The 19,989-nt window shown below is 43.0% G+C and overlaps 1 protein-coding gene across 2 annotated transcripts in view; it reads right to left on the bottom strand.

The window, feature by feature from the left end:
* Positions 1-13,401, bottom strand: part of CCDC13 (coiled-coil domain containing 13) — a 63,754-nt gene extending 50,353 nt beyond the window's left edge. For both annotated transcript variants that reach the window (XM_055281228.2, XM_063611371.1), the window contains exon 1: positions 13,302-13,401. The gene's annotated coding sequence lies outside the window, so the exon portion shown is untranslated. The remainder of the gene's footprint in view (positions 1-13,301) is intronic.
* Positions 13,402-19,989: the final 6,588 nt, after the last annotated feature.

Below are 19,989 nucleotides of genomic sequence, written 5' to 3'. Positions count from 1 at the left end.
AGAAAAGAAGCCTGAGCTGAAGCAAACTCCACACCGAGCACTCAGCACACAGTCCGCCCTGTCTGCAGCCCCAACCCTGGAGTTTACTGCTTCGCGTTGCATGTATGTCCACGCAGAAGCTTGGAAGCTCCACCCTCACCTCAGATCACTAGAAAGCCAAAGTTGAACTGAGCATCCTCCCCAGTTCCTGAACGTGCCACCAGACTGCACATGGCATCAGAACAGTCTCCATCACTCAGACTCAATACCTGACTCTTGCCTGTCCCTTAAATCAATGGCTCCCAACTCTGGTTGAACATTAAAATCCCCTAGGAACTCCTAAATAACAATGCCTGCGACCATTTCCAGACCAACTAAATCCCAATTTCTAGGAACGGGGCTTGGCCATTATTTCTTCTTTTTCTTTTCAAAATCAGGTATAATTCACATGCAATAAAGTACATAAATCCTGACCATACGGCTCAGTGAATCTGTCCATAGACATATACCTCTGTGGTGACCACCCAGATCAAGGTACAGGGCACTTCCAGTCCCTGAGCATGCTACTTTGTGCCCCTTCCAGTGAATCATCCCCCAAGGTAACCATTATTCTGACTGCTACCACCGAAGATCAATTTTGTCTGGTGTCTGTTTAGTCAGTCTATCAAAGAATAATTTATGTACAATAAAATCCACCAGGTTGGGTGCTGTGGCTCATGCCTGTAATCACAGCACTTTGGGAGGCCAAGGTGAGTGGACTGCTTGAGACCAGGAGTTTGAGACTAGCCTGGGTAACACAGCAAAACCACATCTCTACAAAAAATTGGCTGTGGTGGTGCACGCCTGTAGTCCCAGCTACTTAGGAGGCTGAGGTGGCAAGATCGCTTGAGCCCAGGAAGTGGAAGCTGCAGTGAGCCATGATTGTGCCACTATATTCCATTGCGAGTAACAGTGAGACCATCTCCAAAAACAAAAACAAAAGAAAAGAAAAACACCAATTTTATGTGTACAAATGAGTTTTGTCAAATATATTCACTTGTGTAAACCACCTCCACCATCATGAAAGAAGATTTTCATCACCCTAGAATCCTCCTTTGTGCCCTTTTGCAGTCAATTTCCCGACAATCCCAATCCCAATCCCAGGCAAACTCTGGTCTGCTTTTGTTCACTACAGTTTTGCCTTTTCTGGAATTTCATATAACTAGAATCATACAGTAGTTAGGCTTTTGTGTCTGGCTTTTTGCTCAGCACTACCTTTTTGAGATTCATCCATGTCATTGCACACATTATAAGCTCATTCCTTTTTATTACTGAGTAATATTACATTGTTTAAATAAACAAGAATTTGATTATACATTCACCTGTTATTGGACATCTGAGCTGTTTCCAGTTTTGGCTATTATGAATAAAGACATTATGAACATTCATGTATAAGAAGGTAATTGTGTGAACGTATGTTTTTATTTCTCTTGGGTAAATACGTAGAAGTGAAAATTCTGCCTCATATGGTAAATTTATGTTTAACTTCATAAGAAACTGCTAAACTGTTTGCCAGAGTGGTTGTACCATTTTACATTCTTACCAGTAATGTATGGGAGTCCCAGTTGCTCCATCCTTGTCAGCATTTAGGCTGGTCAGTCTAAATTTTAGACTTTCTCGTTAGTATGTAAAATGGTATCTCAGCCGGGCATGGTGGCTCATGCCTGTAATCCTATCACTTTGGGAGGCTGAGATGGGTGGATAACCTGAGGTCAGGAATTCGAGACTAGCCTGACCAACATGATGAAACCCCATCTCTACTAAAAATACAAAATTACCCAGGCATGGTGGCATGTGCCTGTAATCCCCGCTACTCAGGAGGTTGAGGCAGGAGAACTGCTTGAACCCAGGAGGCAGAGGTTGCAGTGAGCTGAGATCATGCCACTGCACTCCAGCCTGGGCAACAAGAGCAAAACTCCGTCTCAAAAAATAAATAAATAAATAGGCAGGGCACAGTGGCTCATGCCTGTAATCCCAACACTTTGGGAGGCTGAGGCGGGTGGATCACCTGAGATCAGAAGTTCGAGTCCAGCCTGGCCAAAATGGAGAAACCCCGTCTCTACTAAAAATACAAAAATTAGCTGGGTGTGGTGACACAGGCTTGTAATCCCAGCTACTCAGGAGGCTAAGGCAGGAGAATCACTTGAACCTGGGAGGCAGAGGTTGCAGTGAGTCAAGATTGAGCCATTGCACTCCAGCCTGGGCGAGGCTGCAGTGAGCCAAGATTGTGCCACTGCGCTCCAGCCTGGCCGAGGTTGTAGTGAGCCAAGATTGCGCCATTGCACTCCAACCTGGGTGACAGAGCAAGACTCTGTCTCAAAATAAATAAATAAATAAAATATAAATAAATAAATAAAATATAAATAAATTAATTAAAATAAAATAAAAATAAAATGGTATCTCAATGTGGTTTTAATTTGCATTTCTCTGTTGACTAGTTATGTTGAACATCTTTTCATGTGCTTGCTAACCATGGGTATATCTTCTTTTGTGACGTGTCTATTCACATTTTTTGCCCATTTTTAAATTGTATTAGACAATACAATTTACACTCACAATACAATCACTCACTGTTACTGAGTGATCAGTTTCTTATACATTCTTGATGTTTTGTCTGTTTGAACTTCACATAAATGAAATAATAGAGCACAGACACTGGAATTATTAAATGCTCCCCTCCCGATTTTAAAGTGTAGCTGGTGGTAAGCATCCCCGCCTTAAACCAACCTCAAGCCACCTCATCTACGTATCATCCAATTAATCGTAAATCTTGTTTATTTTCCATAAATGTCCTAAAATCTGCCCCCATGTCTCCATTCCCACGATACCAGGCTCATAACCACCTTAGGGTATCTGCACTTGCTGTTACCTCTCAGGAATGTCCTTCCCCCAGACATCTACCTTACCTACTTCCTCTCAAATGTCACCTTATCACAGAAGTCTTCTCATATCCTATTGTAGAAGGCATCCCTGCCCTCGCCCTCACTCCCCATGTCCTTGCCCTGTTTCGTCTTCCTCCATGGCACTGAGAGTCACCTGACACATTATATTTTGATGTTTACTTGTTGACTGCCTCTCTCCCTCCCCACCAGCTTCACAATGGCAGGCACTGTGTTGTTCATTGCTGTATCCTCAGTGCCTATAGCAGGGCCTGGTATATGGCAGGCACGGAATGAATACTTGTTGAACAAATGAATAACATTTGCTGAGGGACTAGTTTCTCTAAACCACAGCTCTGAGCCTGACAGACTCCTGTGCAAAAAGCTTCAGCAGATGCCCCTTAGCCACAAAGCCAAGTCCAATGGCATTAACCACTTTGGATTTGGCCTCTGTGTCCTTCTAGCCTATTTTCCCTTTCATAATGTCAACTTCTAGCTAGTTGTGTTGACTTGCTCCTCTGTTCCCATACCTCCTTCTCCCCCCAAGGCTTAAATCTTGCCGGTCCTCCTACACCCAGCATGAATACCATTGTCCTTTTCTGACCCTCCAGGAGGAATACTCTACCTGCCCAAACAGCCTCAACTGCTCTATCTGTACCTTCTCAATATACTTAATATCCATCTTGCACACAGGCATGGTCCCAGAGCCTGTACCCAGTTACTCTTAAACTTGCTTCAATACCAAATCCCCAGGATACAATCTAAAAATGCTGATAACCAGGCCCCACCACTACAGAATCTGATTTAAATTAGTCTGGAGTGGAGACCAGGCATGGGATGGTATAACTGCTGCCCAGGCGGTTTTAATGTGCTGTGGGCTGAGCCCAGGGTTTGGCAAAGGTCAAACAAAAGCAGGAGCTGGTGTTATGTTGAAATTCCTTACCAGGCAGCTCTGCCCAGTAAGAGAAACTATAAAGAATCAACTCAGAAAACCTGTATTGTCCACACCCGCACATTCCAAAAAACAGGTTTGGCCTTTGACCCGCTCCTTAGAGAGAATCTCTGAGCCCTTGGACCATCCTTTCTGATGAGAGTGTTCTTCTTCACCTGGGGGGCCTTGGGCCATTCCAGTCCATGTTAATTAACAATGTGATTCATTGCCAGGTGCGGGGTAGGCTGGAGGGGGCTGGAGACTGAATGACTAAGGTCAACTGTACCTACGTAACCATCTCCTAATAAAAACCCTGGACACCAAGACTCAGGGGAGCTTCCCTGGCTGGCAATACTCCATGTAAGTTGCCACGAATTGTTTCTGGGAGAAGTAAGTACTGTCAACATGACTCCACTGGGAGAAGACAACTGGAAGCTTGCACCTGGTGTCTCCTGGACTCTGCCCTATGTGCCTCTTTGCCGATTTTGACCTGTATTCTTTCATTGTAATAAACAATACATGTGAGTATAATGGCTGGCCCAAAGGCTATATCCTCTGTTAAAAAATAAACGTTAGGCCAGGCATGATGGCTCACACCTGTAATCCCAGCACTTTGGAAGGCCAAGGTGGAAGCATAGCTTGAGCCTGGGAGGTTGAGACTACAATGAGCTGTGATCGTGCCACTGCACTCTAGCCTGGGTGACAGTGAGACCCTGTCTCCAAAATAAAAAAAGAAAAACCTTAAACAAATCAAATTTAACAGAATTCAATTGAGCAAAGAATGATTCACAAATCTAGCAGCCCCCAGAATCAGAACAGATTCAGAGTGACTCCAGGGCTGCCACCTAGTCTAATAAGATTTATGAACAGAAAAAGGAAAGTGATGAACAGAAAGCACAAGTTAGGTACAGAAGCAGCTGGACTGATTACAGCTGGCTGTTTGCCTTTTTTGAATACAATTTGAATAGCTGGCTGCCTGTGATTGGCTGAAACTCTGTGACTGGTACAAGAGTAGGTTACAGTCTGTTTAAATTCCTAGTTAGGTTACAGTTTACTATGTACAGAGGAACTTTTAGGCTGAACTTAGAATATATAAGAAGGCAGCTTTAGGCTACAGTTAGTTTAACACATCCCACAGACATTTTTGTTTGGCTCTCACAGAACACTATGTTAGGATTTGAATTTGTTGCCAACATTCAAAGAGTTGTAATTTCAATATGAGATTTCCAGTGTCAACAAAAACAGTCAAACCCTGTAAAATATTTGAAGAGATGTACTTCTTTTTTTTTTTTTTTTTGAGACGGAGTCTTGCTCTGTCCCCCAGGCTGGAGTGCAGTGGCGCAATCTCGGCTCACTGCAAGCTCTGCCTCCCGGGTTCACGCCATTCTCCTGCCTCAGCCTTCTGAGTTGCTGGGACTACAAGCATGCACCACCACACCCAGACAATTTTTGTATGTTTTTGTAGAGACGTGGTTTCACCATGTTGGCCAGGCTGGTCTTGAACTCCTGACCTCAAGTGATCCGCCCGCCTCAGCCTCCCAAAGTGCTGGGATCACAGGTGTAAGCCACCGTGCCCAGTCTGAAGAGATTTATTCTGAGCCAAATATGAGTGATCATGGCCTGTGACACAGCCCTCAGGAGATCCTGAGATCACGTGCCCAAGGTGGTCAGGGCACAGCTTGGTTTTATACATTTCAGGCAGACCTGAGACATCAATCAAATATATTTAAGATATATACTGATTTGGTCCAGAAAAGCAGGACAACTCCAAGGTTGGGAGGGGGGAGCTTCCAGGTCATAAGTAGATTTAAAATTTTTCTGATTGGTAACTGGTTGAAAGAGTTACTATAAATAGAAAGGAATGTCTGGGTTAGAATAAAAGAGATCAAAGTTTTGATCATGCAAATGAAGCCTCCAGGTAGCAGGCTTCAGAGAGAATAGATTGTAAATGTTTCTTATTAGACTTAAGGTCTGTGTTGATGTTAAATGTTGGTCAACTTTTCCTGAATTCCAAAATGGAGGCGGGCATAATGAGGCATGTCCAACCCTTGCTTCCCATCAAGGCCTGAACTGGTCTTTCGGTTAACTTTGGTGTGCCCTGGCTGAGAAGGAAGTCCATTCAGATGGTTGGGGGGCCAATGAATTTTATGTTTGGTTTACACCAGCTTCTTTTATAAAAGTTTACAGATCTGGCAATGCTGGGCCCATAGTCACACACGGACAGCAGCTACTATGTAGACAGTTCCTTTGGTGCACAATATGTTGTTTCCATTGAACTACTGTCCCTGCCACTTCCAGATGCTGCAGCTGGCACACCAGCTGCCCATTATCACTGCACATAAATGTTGTTCTTTCTCTTAAACCTGTTGGATTCACTTTTATTTCCCATCAGCCACAGCAGATGTTTTGGGTTTGTGGCTCCTGCTGTGGATTAAGCCCAGTGGCATCTCAGAGGCTGGCTTCAGCTACTCCTCTCCCTGGGAGGCCTTCCTCCCAGGCCTCCCCATCCCAGCCCATTACCTTCCCACTAACTCCCAGTTAGACTCTAGGATTTCCCTCAGGGCACTCTGTGGACTCCCAGAATCCCTAGGGCACCCCTTGATCACTAAACTTAACCTCAGTGTATTATAATTATCTATTATTTTATTTACATTACTTCCCTTTACAAAGAGACCTCTGAAGGGCAGGGGTCTGAATATCTTATTCATTTGCTAGTTCTCAGCATCTTGCCCAGAACAGGCCTTCAACTAATGTTTGTAGAATTGTCACCGAATGAATGAACACAGTAACTTGTAAAGCTTTTCTCCTTTTCCACTCCCAATTTGCACTTGAAGTCACTGAGGAACTGGTACTCATTGAATGTACACTGTGCCCCAGGCAAATTACTTAACCTCTTTGCTTTCGTTTCCCATTTGTAAAATGGGACTCTGATACTTACGAACTTCACAGGGAGGTTGTGAGATTAAGTGGAAGAATGCATGGAAATAATTATCATTATCACTGTATGAAAAGTGGTGCTCTTGACCCAATGAAGCCTCTGGGATAGACAGTAATGCCTGCACTGAGAGGATACCTGTGGTCCAGACTGGCCCCCAGAGTATTAGTATCTAATCTGTGCTATTCATGAGGCCAGTGGAGATTTGGAATTAATAATCTGGGCTGTGGCCAGGGTATCTATTTTTATTTTTATTTTTTTTGAGTTGGAGTTTCACTCTTGTTGCCCAGGCTGCAGTGCAATGGCACGATCTCAGCTCACAGCAACCTCCACCTCCTGGGTTCAAGCGATTCTCCTGCCTCAGCCTCCCGAGTAGCTGGGACTACAGGTGTGCACCACTGTGCCCCGCTAACATTTTTGTATTTTTAAAGCTTCCCAGGTGAGCCTAACATTCAGCTGGTTTGAGAATGAGAGGTGTTAAGCGCTCTGAGAGGCTGTCTGGGGAGAGAGAGGCTGCAGGAGAGATAGGCATCTCAGTCAATTTGAAGCTGAACGCAGAAGAAATTCACCTGGGTGGGGAAGGGACGGTGCCTGAGTGGGGGTCAGCGGGCTCTCCTGCCAGAACAGCATGTGCAGAGAATGTGATGAGTGTGGGGAACTATGAAGGGTTCAGAATGGCCAGAGGGCAGGGCACATTTGGGGAGGCACCCGAAGAAGGGTCTGATCTGCCCAGCTAAGGAGACTGGACTTTATCCTGAGGCGTTGGAGATGTTCAGAGGGTGCACACAGGATCAGCTTTGCCTTCTGCAGAGCTGGAGGCAAAGGGCCTAGCTAGGAGGGGGTCTCTGGGAAGCTATGTGGGCCTAAATCAAAACTGCAGCAGTGGAGATGGAGAAGGGTGAACAGGAATTGCTGCCAAATGGAAGGGACTGAAGGCAACTATGCAGAGAAGGAGAGGGGAGAAACCTAGGCGGTTTGGGTTTGAGTGATTGGGGAGATAGCAGGCCCTGACAGAGGAGCAGTTTTCCACGCTGCAGACAAGGTGGTGGACTTTGAGATGCTGGGTGGGCAGCTGGCTGGCTGAGACGCTGGGTGGGTCTGGGGTTCAGAAGGGAAGTCTGAGCTAGAGCCTCAGGTAGTTGAGACCTAGAGTATGAACAAAGCAGCATGAGGAGAAGGTGTAGAGTGAGGAGGTGGGAGAGAGGGATGGAGAGGGAAGAGGAAGAAGAGGCAGCTCGAAGCAAGTAACAGCCTGACAGGTTCATCTTGCCTGCTGTCCAGAAAACCAATGCACTGAAAACAGCGAGTTTTGCAGCAAAGAAAGAGTTTGATGGGCCAGTCAAGTGAAAGGAGGGGAAGTAATTCTCAGAACTTCCTCTCACTGCAGTGAGCCATGATTGCGCCACTGCACTCCAGACTGGGCAAAAGAGCAAGATCCTGTCTCAAAAAAAAAAAAAAAATCAAACAAACAAACAAACTTCCTCTCCAAGAATATTAGCAAATTGAATCCAATGATGTATTTGAAAAATTACACCACATGACCAAATAGGAGTTACTTTAGGTATGCAAGGCTGGTTTAACATTAGAAAATCAATTAACATAAACCTATCACATCAACAGGCTAAAGGAGAAAAGTCACACAATCATATTAATAGACACAGAAAAAGCATTTGACAAAATCCAATGCTCGTTCATGATAAAAACTCTAAGTAAACTAGGAATAGAGGGGAACTTCTTCAATTTGATTAAGAACATCTACAAAAAACATACAGCTACCATCATACTTAGCAGTGAGAAACTACATGCTTTCCCCCTAAGAACATGGCAAGATGTCCCTTTTCTCTACTCTCATTCAACATCATACTAGAAGTTCTACCTAATGGAATAAGCCAAGAAAAGGAAATAAAAGATATATACTTTGGAAAGGAAGAAATAAAATTGTCTTGGTTGCAGATAACTGATTGTCTATGCAGAAAATCTCAAACAATCTATTAAAAAAAAAAAAAGAACAAAAAACTCCTGGAACTTATAAGTGATTGCAGCAAGGTTGCAAGAAGTAAGGTTAATATACAGAAGTCAAATGGTTTCCCACATACTAGCAATAAGCAATAGAAAACTCAAGTTAAAAATGCAATGCCCTTTATATTAACACAAACATTGAAATACTTAGGTATAAATCTTACAAAATATGTGTAAGATCTATATTAGGAGAAATATAAAACTCTGAGAAAAGACTATAAACTATAAAACTCTGATAAAATCAAGAACTAAACAAATAGTTATCTCATGCACATGAATAGGAAAAATGAATATTGTTAAGATGTCAGTTCTTCCCAACTTGATCTATAGATTCAATGCAATTGCAATGAAGAAATCCCAGCAAATTACTGTATGGATATCAACAAATTGATTCCAAAGTTTATGTGGAGAGGCAAAAGATCCAGAATATCCAACACAATATTAAAGAAGAACAAAGGTGGAAAACTGACACTACCTGACCTTAAGACTTACTAGGCTAGGCGTGGTGGCTCACACCTGTAATCCCAGCACTTTGGGAGGCTGAGGCGGGTGGATGGATCACCTGAGGTCAGGAGTTCAAGACCACCCTGGCAAACGAGGTAAAACCCCGTCTCTACTAAAAATACAAAAATTGCCGGGTATGGTGGTGGGCACCTGTAATCCCAGCTACCTGGGAGGCTGGGGCAGGAGAATCGCTTGAACCCGGGAGGCGGAGGTTGCAGTGAGCTGAGATCGTGCCACTGCACTCCAGCCTGGCCAACAGGAGCAAAACTCCATCTCAAAAAAAAAAAAAAAAAAAAAGACTTACTATAAAATGATAGTAATTAAGACAGTGTGGTATTGGTGAAGAAACAGACAAATGAATCAATGAAACCAAATAAAGAGCCCAGAAATAGACCCACATAAATACAGTCAACTGATCCTTGACAAAGAAACAAAGGCAATGGTGCTGGAACAACAAATATCCACATGTAAAAAAGTGAATCTAGACACAGACCTTATGCCTGTCACAAATATTAACTCAAAATGGATTATATACTGAAATGTAAAATGCAAAACTTCTAGAAGGTAATACAGGAGAAAATCTAGCTGACCTTGGGTTTGGCTATGAGTTTTCATATATAATACCAAAAGCATGATACATGAAAGAAAAAAATTGATAAATTCAACTTCATTAAAATTATAAACTTCTACTCTGTGAAAGATACTGTTAAGAAAATGAAAAGAGGCCAGGAACGGTGGCTCATGCCTGTAATCCCAGCACTTTAGGAGGCTGAGGCAGGCGGATCACCTGAGGTCAGGAGTTTGAGACCAGCCTGGCCAACATGGTGAAACCCTGTCTCTACTAAAAATACAAAAATTAGCTGGGCGTGGTGGCGCACATCTGCAGTCCCAGCTACTCAGGAGGCTGAGGCAGGAGAATCGCTTGAACCCGGGAGGTGGAGGTTGCAGTAAGCTGAGATCACTCCACTGCACTCCAGCCTGGGCTACAGAGCAAGACTCAAAATATAAAAAAAATAAAAAACAAGAAAATGAAAGAAAAGAGAAGCCATAGAGACTGGAAGAAAACCGGCCAGACACACATTTGACAAAGGACTATAACCAACATATACAAACAATTCCGATAACTTAATAGTAAGAAAATACCCCAGTTAAAAAGTGGGCAAGGCTGGGCATGGTGGCTCACGCCTGTAATCCCAGCACTTTGGGAGGCCGAGGTGGGTGGATCACCTGAAGTTGGGAGTTCAAGACCAGTCTGGCCAACATGGTGAAACCCCGTGTCTACTAAAAATATAAAAATTAGCTGGGTGTGGTGGCAGGAGCCTGTAATCCCATCTACTCAGGAGGCTGAGGTAGGAGAATTGCTTGAACCTGGGAGGTGGAGGTTGCAGTGAGCCGAGATCATACCATTGCACTCCAGTCTGGGCAAGAAGAGTGAAACTCCAACTCAAAAAAAAAAAAAATAAATAAAAATAAATAAATAAATAAATAAAAAAAGTAGGCAAAAGATCTGAACAAACTCCTCAACAGAAAAGAAATATGGATGGCAAGTAGACATATGAAAAGATGTTCAGCATCATATATAATTAGGAAATTGCAAATTAAAACAAAAATGAGATACCATTACATACCTACTAGAATGGCTAGAATCCAAAACATTGACAACATCAAATGATGGCAAGAATGTGAAGCAACAAGAATTTCCATTTATTGCTGATGGGGATGCAAAATGGAAAAGCCACTTTGCAAGACAATTGAGTAGTCTTCTTCAAAGCTAAACACAGTCTTGCCATATGATCCAGTAATCATATTTAACCAAATGAGTTGAACAATATATATCCACACAAAAACCTGCACATGAAATGTTCATAGCTTTATTCATAATTACCAAAAATCAGAAAAAAACAAGATGTACTTCAATAGGTGAATAGATAACCTGGTACACTCATACCAGGGAATATTATTCAGTGATGAAAAGAAATGAGCTATCAAGCCACGAAAAAAACATGAAAGAAACCTAAATGTGTATTGCTAAGTGAAGAAGCCATTCTGAAAAGGCTACATACTGTATAATTGCAAACTGTATAATATTCTGGAAAAGGCAAAATAACAGAGAAGTAAAAGATATCAGTGATTGTAAATCCCTTCTAAATGAAAAATATCAGTGGTTTCCAGGGGTTGGAAGGAAGGAAGAATGAACAGTAAAGCCTAGGGGGTTTTTAGGGAGGTGAAACTGTTCCGTATACTGTAATGGTGGATACACAGCATTACACATTTAGCAAAACTTGTAGACCTGTACAACCTTAAGCAATGAATGCTGGCCAGGTGTGGTGACTTACAGCTGTAATCTCAACACTCTAGGAAACCAAGGTGGGAGGACCACTTGAGGCCAAGAGTTTGAGACCAGCTTGGGCAACATAGCAAGACCATATCTCTACAAAATTAAAAAAATTAGCTGGGTATGGTGGCATGTGCCTGTGTTCCCAGTTACTGAGGAGGCTGAGGTGGGAGGATTGCTTGAGCCCAGGGATTGGAGGCTACAGTGAGCCATGATCATGCCACCGCACTCCAGCCTGGGTGACAAAGTGAGACCCTGTCTCAAAACAACAGCAACAACAACAACAACAACAGATGAACTCTAACGTAAACTATGGACTTTAGTTAGTAATAACATACCAATATAGTTGTATCAACGATAACAAATGTACCACACCAATGCAATGTGTAAGATGTTAACAACAGACGAAATGGGAATACAGAGTGTATAAAGGAACTGTTTTTTGCTCAATGCTTCCGAAAATCTGCTTTAAGTCTATTAATTTTCTTTTAAAAGTAAAGGCTAAGCCGGGCGTGGTGGCTCACGCCTGTAATCCGAGCACTTTGGGAGGCTGAGGTGGGCGGATCACCTGAGGTCAGGAGTTCAAGACCAGCCTGGCCAACATGGTGAAACCCTGTCTCTACTAAAAATACCAAAATTAGCCAGGCGTGGTGGCGGGCGCCTGTAATCCCAGCTACTCAAGAGCCAGAGGCAGGATAATCGCTTGAACCCGGGAGGCAGAGGTTGCAATGAGCCGAGATCGCGCTACTGCACTCCAGCCTGGGCGACAGAGCGAGACTCCATCTAAAAAAAAGAAAAAAGTAGTAATAATAAAAAAAAAATAAAGTAAAGGCTAGAGCTGCATGGAAAGAACTCTTGGCTCAGGTAGGGCTTACAGCCAGGGAGTGGGAACAGTGGCACCCACTCAGGAGTCCTATGAGGAAGCAAGATCCCACAGGATGTGGGACCATAGGTGACAGGGACCAGTGAGGAAGGACTGAGACCCCCTGCCCCATCGGCCTGCCACTTTTTTCATTGTTTTTCTCTTCCTCTATCCTTCTCTTTCTTCTTTTCTCTTACTGTGTTCTTTTCGAGTATTCTCAACAACAGCCTTGGAGGTGTGGGGAGGCCGCCCGCAGATGCCTAGTTTGGCGCCCTATATGCCAGCATCTTCGTAGGGAGGAGTTTGGGATGGGAGCGGGGTGATGCTCTGGTTCTCAGGGCTGGAGTCCGCGCTTGGAGGGTAACTCCCTCTTGCGAGTCCCCAGTCCTGTGGGGGCTGGGCCTGGAAGGGGAACTGGGAGATGGGGAAGTGCACGCCGTCGGGTCGCATCTCTCAGTGCTGTGCGGGAGGGTCCAGTGGCAGAGGCCCAGCAGACAGCGCTTGTCAGGCGGACCTGAATTCGAGTCCTGACTGTGCCATCTACGCTATGACTTTGGGGCAGGCGACCCACCCTCTGCGCCTCACTAACCCACGTACTGCATGGAAAATAAGCGTCTGCCTGGGGAAGAAGAGGGCTGTGTGTGAAGATTCAAAGGACGAAGGGGAAGAGTCCTCGCTGGGCGCCCGGCACGCAATGAGCGCCCGGCCAGTGGCAGCGGGCTCGGGCTGGGGTTGCGCTCGGGCTCGGTTCCGCGCCCCCGGCAGCTGCGGGCTCTCCCGGCTCCAGCTCGGGCCCTGCCGCTCTCCCCGGCACTTACAGCGGTCTCTCTCCACTTCTCCCTTCTAGGACCGCCGCGGCTAGGTCACCTCCTCCGGACGCCGGCACGCGCTGCCCTGGCAACCGTCACCAGGGAAACAAGCGACGTCACTTGCGCGTTTTCAACGCGACTCTACGGGGGCCGAGGGGGCGCCAAGAGTTCTGAAAGTGACAGAGGCGCTGATGGTGCGCTGGGCTGGATCCAAGCGGGCACGATCTCGAGTGCGCTGGAGATTTTAAATCTTCTGTAGTATATTTTTTAAAAAGTTGTGTGGACCAAACGTTCTGCACAGAGATGCCCATTCCGCTCTCCTGCTGGGGAGTTAAAAAGCGAAGGATTCCACCATGAAATTTAAAGTAGCCATTCAGATATATTTGAAAAATGTAAAACAGTGTGAGGAAAGGCCATGTTATGATGGTGAGTGAAGAAAGCAGGACGCAATACAGCAATGCTAAATAAATAAAGTTGTGTTTATTTCAAACTAGGCACTAAAACAAGACCGAAATAGAAATATTAAAAGTGGTTATATTTGGGTGGTGGAATAGCAGTGCTGTGTTTTTATTTTTACACTTTAGAGGATTTTTAAAATAATGAACATCGTTTATTTTCATAAAGGAAAACACTTGTATGTTTTTTTTTTAAATGGCATCTTCCAATGTAAGACACTACTATATTTCAGGGCAATATGGGGGTGAGAGGCAAATTTCTAAGAAAGATGGTTCAAGGGAGTTTTCCTATCTGTCTGTCTGTCTGGCTATCTATCTATTTATTTGAGATAGAGTCTCGCTGTGTCGCCCAGGCTGGAGTGCAGTGGCGCGATCTCAGCTCATTGCAACCTCCATCTCCCAGGTTCAAGCGATTCTCCTGCCTCAGCCTCCTGAGTAGCTGGGATTACAGGCACCCGCCACCACACCCGGCTAATTGTTTTATTTTTAGTAGAGACGGGGTTTCACCATGTTGACCAGGCTGGTCTTGAACTCCTGACCTCAGGTGATCCGCCCCCCCTTGGCCTCCCAAAGTGCCGGGATTACAGGCGTGAGCCACAGCGCCTGCCCAAATATTTATCCAGGCCTTCATAATTTGAAAATCTTGGTAGTTGTTTTTCTATTTTTTTTCCTCATAAGGTGAATGAATACCCATCCCATAGACATGCATACATAAGATATGGCATTAGACTGCCATCAGCACTGCAGGTATAAACCCGAAGTTTTCTGATAAAGGAAAAATGGATCTTTCCCGTTGGTCTCCAATTGCTGCCTGGTGAGCTGAGGGTGGGAGACCTATAAATATACAGGTGGCAGCAAAGAGACAGGATAAAGAGTAGGATTCAGGTAGATGTGAGCCTCAAAGGATTAGGGTTTTTTTATATGGTGGGTGTAGTGGGGAGTATCATTCATTTGCCTCATGACCACGATGGGACTATGTGGCATAGGAAAAGGAATAGCCAGGTCTACTTAGAGGGCTTCTGGAAAGCATGGTTCCTAGCAGAAAGCCAGGTTTTCATTAAAATAAGAACATGCTGTGAGAAAATTAAGCATGCAAGAGAATTTCAGAACCGACATACTAGAATGTATGTATTAGAAAGTTTGGGAAAGGGGGTAACATTTGCTCCAACAATCCAAGGATTATTTTTGACTAGGATATTTTTGCAGTAACCCATTTTTTAAAAAGCAGGGATGATTTTCCTCTAGGTTTGTTACTTTTCCACGGTCACCACTAAGGCTCTCATGCCATTTTTTTTTCTGCCCAAAATTCTCTTGAGAATTTTCTTTAGTTTATAAGCTTGACATTTTATCATCCAAGAAGCTGGCGAATCCAATCTGGGTCACCAGTATTTCCTCATGTAGAGTGTACAGATGTTTGTTAATTCCAGCCCACTTTGTTCCTCTAACCAGAAGTATCTATAGGACACTGCCCTTTGTATTTTGCTTTTTAATTTGAAATTATATTGAGATTATTGTAGAATCACATGCAGTTGTAAAAAATAATAGAGATCCCCTGTATACTTTTCCAGTTCCCCACAATGATAATATTTTGCAGAACTTTAGTATAATATTACAACCAGGATATTGACATCGATACAACCTACTCCTCTTAGATTTCTCCAATTTAACTGTACTTTTCTTTTGATTTATCATGTGTCAGTTTGTGTATTCACAACCATCAAGATACCAAATACTGGCTGGGCACGGTGGCTCATGCACGCCTATAATCCCAGCATTTTGGGATGCTGAGGCGGGCGGATCACTTGAGGCCAGGAGTTCAAGACCAGCCTGGCCAACATGGCAAAATCCTATCTCTACTAAAAATAACAAAAATTAGCCAGGCATAGTGGTGCTCGCCTGTAATCCCAGCTACTTGGGAGGCTGAGGCATGAGAATCGCTTGAACTCAGGAAGTGGAGGTTGCAGTGAGCTGAGATTGCGCCATTACACTCTAGCCTGGGCGACAGAGTGAGACTCTATTTCAAAAAAAAAAGATACCAAATACTTACTATCACAAGGATCTCTCTGTTGTGATTTTATAAATATGTACACTTCCCTCCCTCCTCCTGCCCTAGTCCCTAACCCTTTACAACCACCAGTCTGTCCTCCATTTCTAAAATTTTGTCATTTCAAAAATGTTATATAAATGAAATAACGCAGCATGTAGACTTTTTAGGATGGATTTTTTTTTTTTTTTTTTTTTTTTACTCAGAACAATTCCTTGGAGATTCATCCAAGTTGTTGTGTGTATCAATAATCCATTCCTTTTTATCGCTGAGTAGTTCTAGTATGAATGTACCAGTTTGTTTAACCATTTACCCACTGAAAAACATCTGGGTTGTTTCCAGTTAGGAGCAATTATGATCCAGCTGCTATAAACATTCATGTATAGGTTTTTGTGTGAATGTAAGTTTTCATTCCTGTGGAATAAATGCCCAAGAGTGCAATTGCTGTGTTGTATGGTAATTGCATATCTAGTTTTAGAAGAAATTGCCAAAGCTGTTTTCCAGAGTGACTGTTCCACTTTACATTCTTATCAGAAATGTTTAAGTGACCCAGTTTCTTCACATCCTTGCCAGCGTTTGATGTTGTCACTATTTTTATTTTAGTCGTTTTAATAGGTGTGTAGTGATATCTCATTGTGGTTCTAACATACATGACGGATAATGATATTGAACATCTTTTTCATGTGCTTATTTGTCAACTGTATATTTTCTTTGGTGAAGTGTCTGTTCATGTCTTTTGCCCAATTTCTAACTGTCGAGTTTTGATAATTCTTTATATATTCTATATACTAGTCCGTTGTTGGATATGTAGTTTGCAAATACTTTCTCCGAATCTGTAGTTCATCTTTTAATCCTCTTCACTTGGGCTTTCACAGAACAAAAGGCTTGATTTTGACAAGGTCCAATTTATCAATTCCTTCTTTTATGGATTGTGCTTTTGATGTCAAGTCTAAGAAGGAACTCTTTGCCTAGCCCTGGGTCCCAAAGATTTCCCCCCATTTTAATAAAAGTGTTAGAGTTTTATGCCCATGGTTTATTTTGATGTAATTTTTATATAAAGGTATGAAATTTAGATCAAGGTTCTTTTTTGCTTTTTTGCCTATGGTGTCCAGTTGGTCCAGCACCATTTGTTGGAAAGCTACGCTTCCTCCATTGAATTGCTTTTGCACCTTTGTCAAAAATCAGATTAGCTATCTCAACAATAAAACCCAATTCAAAAATGGGCAAAGGACTTCAATAGACATTAATCCAAAGAAGATATACAAATGGCAAATAAGCACATGAAAACACACCCAACATCACTAACCATTAGAGAAATGCAAACCAAAACCACGAGATACCATTTCACACCCATTAGGATGGATATTATCCAAAAAACGGAAAATAAGTGTTTGCCAGGATGTGAAGAATTTGGAACCCTTATGTATAGCTGGTGGGAATGTAAAATGGTATATCCACTGTAGAAAACAGTTTGGTGGTTCCTCAAAAAGTTAAACATTGAATTACCATATGATTTACAATTCCACTTCTAAGTATATGCCCAAAAGATTTGAAAGAAGGGACTTGGCCAGACACAGTGGTTCATGCCTGTAATCCTAGCCCTTTGGGAGGCTGAGGTAAAGGACTGCTTGAGGCCAGGAACTCGAGACCAGCCTGGTCAACATAGCGAGACCTCGTCTCTACAAAAAAAAATAATAAAAAACGAAGAAGGGACTCAAACAGGTAATTGTAAGCCAATGTTCATAGCAGCATTATTCATGATAGCCAGAAGGTAGAAACAACCCAAGCAACCTTCAACAGATGAATGAGTAAACAAAATGTGGTATATATACTCCACGGAATATTCAGCCTTAGAAAAGAATGAAATTCTGAATTCTGGGTGAACCTTGAAAACATTATGCTAAGTGAAAGAAGCCAGACACAAAATGGCAAATATTGTACAGTTCCATGTATATTAGGTACCTAGAATGAACAAATTCATAGAGACAGAAAGTAGAATAGACGATGCTAGGGAGTGGAAGAACGGGGGAAGTAGAGAGGTTTTGGGGTTTTTGTTTTTGAGTCTCGCTCTATCGCCCAGGCTGGAATGCAGTGGCGCAATGACAGCTCACTACAGCCTCGACCACCTGGGCTCAGGTTATCTTCCCACCTTAGCATTCCAAGTAGTTGGGACCACAGGCTCGCACCACCACACCGAGCTAATTTTTGTATTTTTTGTAGAGATGGTGTTTCGCCATGTTGCCCAGGTTGGTCTCGAACTCCTGGGCTCAAGAGATCTGACTTGACCTCCCAAAGTGCTAGGATTATAGGTGTGAGCCACTGCATCCAACCAAAAGTTATTCTTAAAGGGCATGGAGTTTCTGTTTGGGCTGATGAAAAGACTTTAGAGGTGGATGGTGGTGATGATGGTTACATAGCATTTTGAATATACTTAGTTCCACTGTATTGTACACTTAAAAATGGTTAAAATGGTAATTTTTATATGTATATTTACCACAATAAAGGTTTTAAAAATCAGTTGCGCATACTTGTGTGGGTCTAATGGCTTTTTTTCCTAATCCCTAAATTGGGTTCTCCCCACAGTTCCACGTAGTTTCAACTTCAAAGTGGGACCTTTACCCATGCTTACTTATCTTAATAGTCACCAAATATATTTCCCATCACTGAAATTCTCTCTCCCACCAATAAGTAAACATAACATGAACAGTGGCCTTACTCTATGAGAAACAAAAAAGAATTGAACAAAGTCAGAAGTGGGAATACCTGAGTTTTGACTCCAACGTTAGTCAAGTCACAAACCTCAACTTTCTTCTTACAACAGTAATAGTACCTTTATTATCATGATAAATAGGTCATGAAAGTGCTTTGTAAAATGTGAAATTCTCTTCAGTTACCTTTATTATTTTAGTAGTCATACATATTAATTACTACAGATTTAGTTGTTTTGCCTGGTAATGGAAGTAAGTTCTGCTACAGCTTAAAAACAAGGCCTCATTTGGCTCTCTCCATTTCACAGCTCTCATTCTAGACCTCAGCTTTGTAGGCCCCAAATCCAATTTGGTCATTATACCACGAGTATCTCTTGGGGCTAGACTTACACCAGTCACGTGTAACTGACATATAAACCAGGAACACTAAGTCTCTCATTTATATCTGTGGGTTGTGACCCATGTCCAGAGACTCTCCCTTCCCAGCATCAGACACCCACAAAGCCAAAAGAGTCATCAGAAAGATATTGTGAGCATGGATTCAGAACAAACAGAAACAAACTGCCTAGAGGATATTTTTGCCCCAGGGTTAAGCCTTGCTAAATTATTCCACTTCACAATCAGGAGCCCTACATAGATAAAAATTGTTCCTTTTCTCCAGGTTCAAGCCCCTTTGTGCTGGAAGTTCTGCCTGTACAACTTGCCATGGATTTGGGCTTTGGTAGCTACTAGCCTCCCAGAGTCCTCCAGCACATTTTGTGTTTAGCTTAACACCATTTGGCTACAGTCAATCTTATTTTATCCCGGGAACTATTTTGTCTAAGCTGTGTTTGTATAGATGTGGTCTCACTCATCATATGCTGACTTTATTAGAAAACTCAATGTTCTGCCAAGATTCATCAATCCTTAGCTCCAAGGGACCTCTCTGACAGATGAGATCTACCCTGGCTCTCCACCAAGCCTTCAGCACAAGGTTGCTAATATATTTATTTTATCCTCAAATTTCTCAATTCCATTCTTGGCTCACATCACAGTCTTTCAAAACATTTGGGTGAGTCACCTGATCCTAGTAATTATTAATTTCTCTCATTAACTAGGTCCCCAATGCCTTGTGCGCTTAATAGTATTTAATTTACCACTTCCACAGTAAAGACCATTTGTATGCGCGAATCTCTTCGGCTTCCTTTCCATAAAGGCTGAAACAATTAGCTAGGTGTGGTGGTGTGTGCCTATACTTCCAGCTACTCAGGAGGCTGAGGCAAGAGAATTGCTTGAGCTCAGGAGACAGAGCTGCAGTGAGTTATGATCATGCCACTGCACTCCAGCCTGGGTGACAGAGCAAGACCCAGTCTCAATTAAAAAATACATATATATAAGCCAGACACAGTGGCTCACGCCTGTAACCCCGGCACTTAGGGAGGCTGAGGCAGACAGATCACTTGGGCTCAGGAGGTTGAGACCAGCCTGACCAACATGGTGAAATCCCATCT

This window comes from Symphalangus syndactylus, chromosome 1 (assembly GCF_028878055.3).
Source record: "Symphalangus syndactylus isolate Jambi chromosome 1, NHGRI_mSymSyn1-v2.1_pri, whole genome shotgun sequence".
NCBI lineage: Eukaryota > Metazoa > Chordata > Mammalia > Primates > Hylobatidae > Symphalangus > Symphalangus syndactylus.
This window is presented reverse-complemented; position numbering and strand designations above follow the sequence as displayed.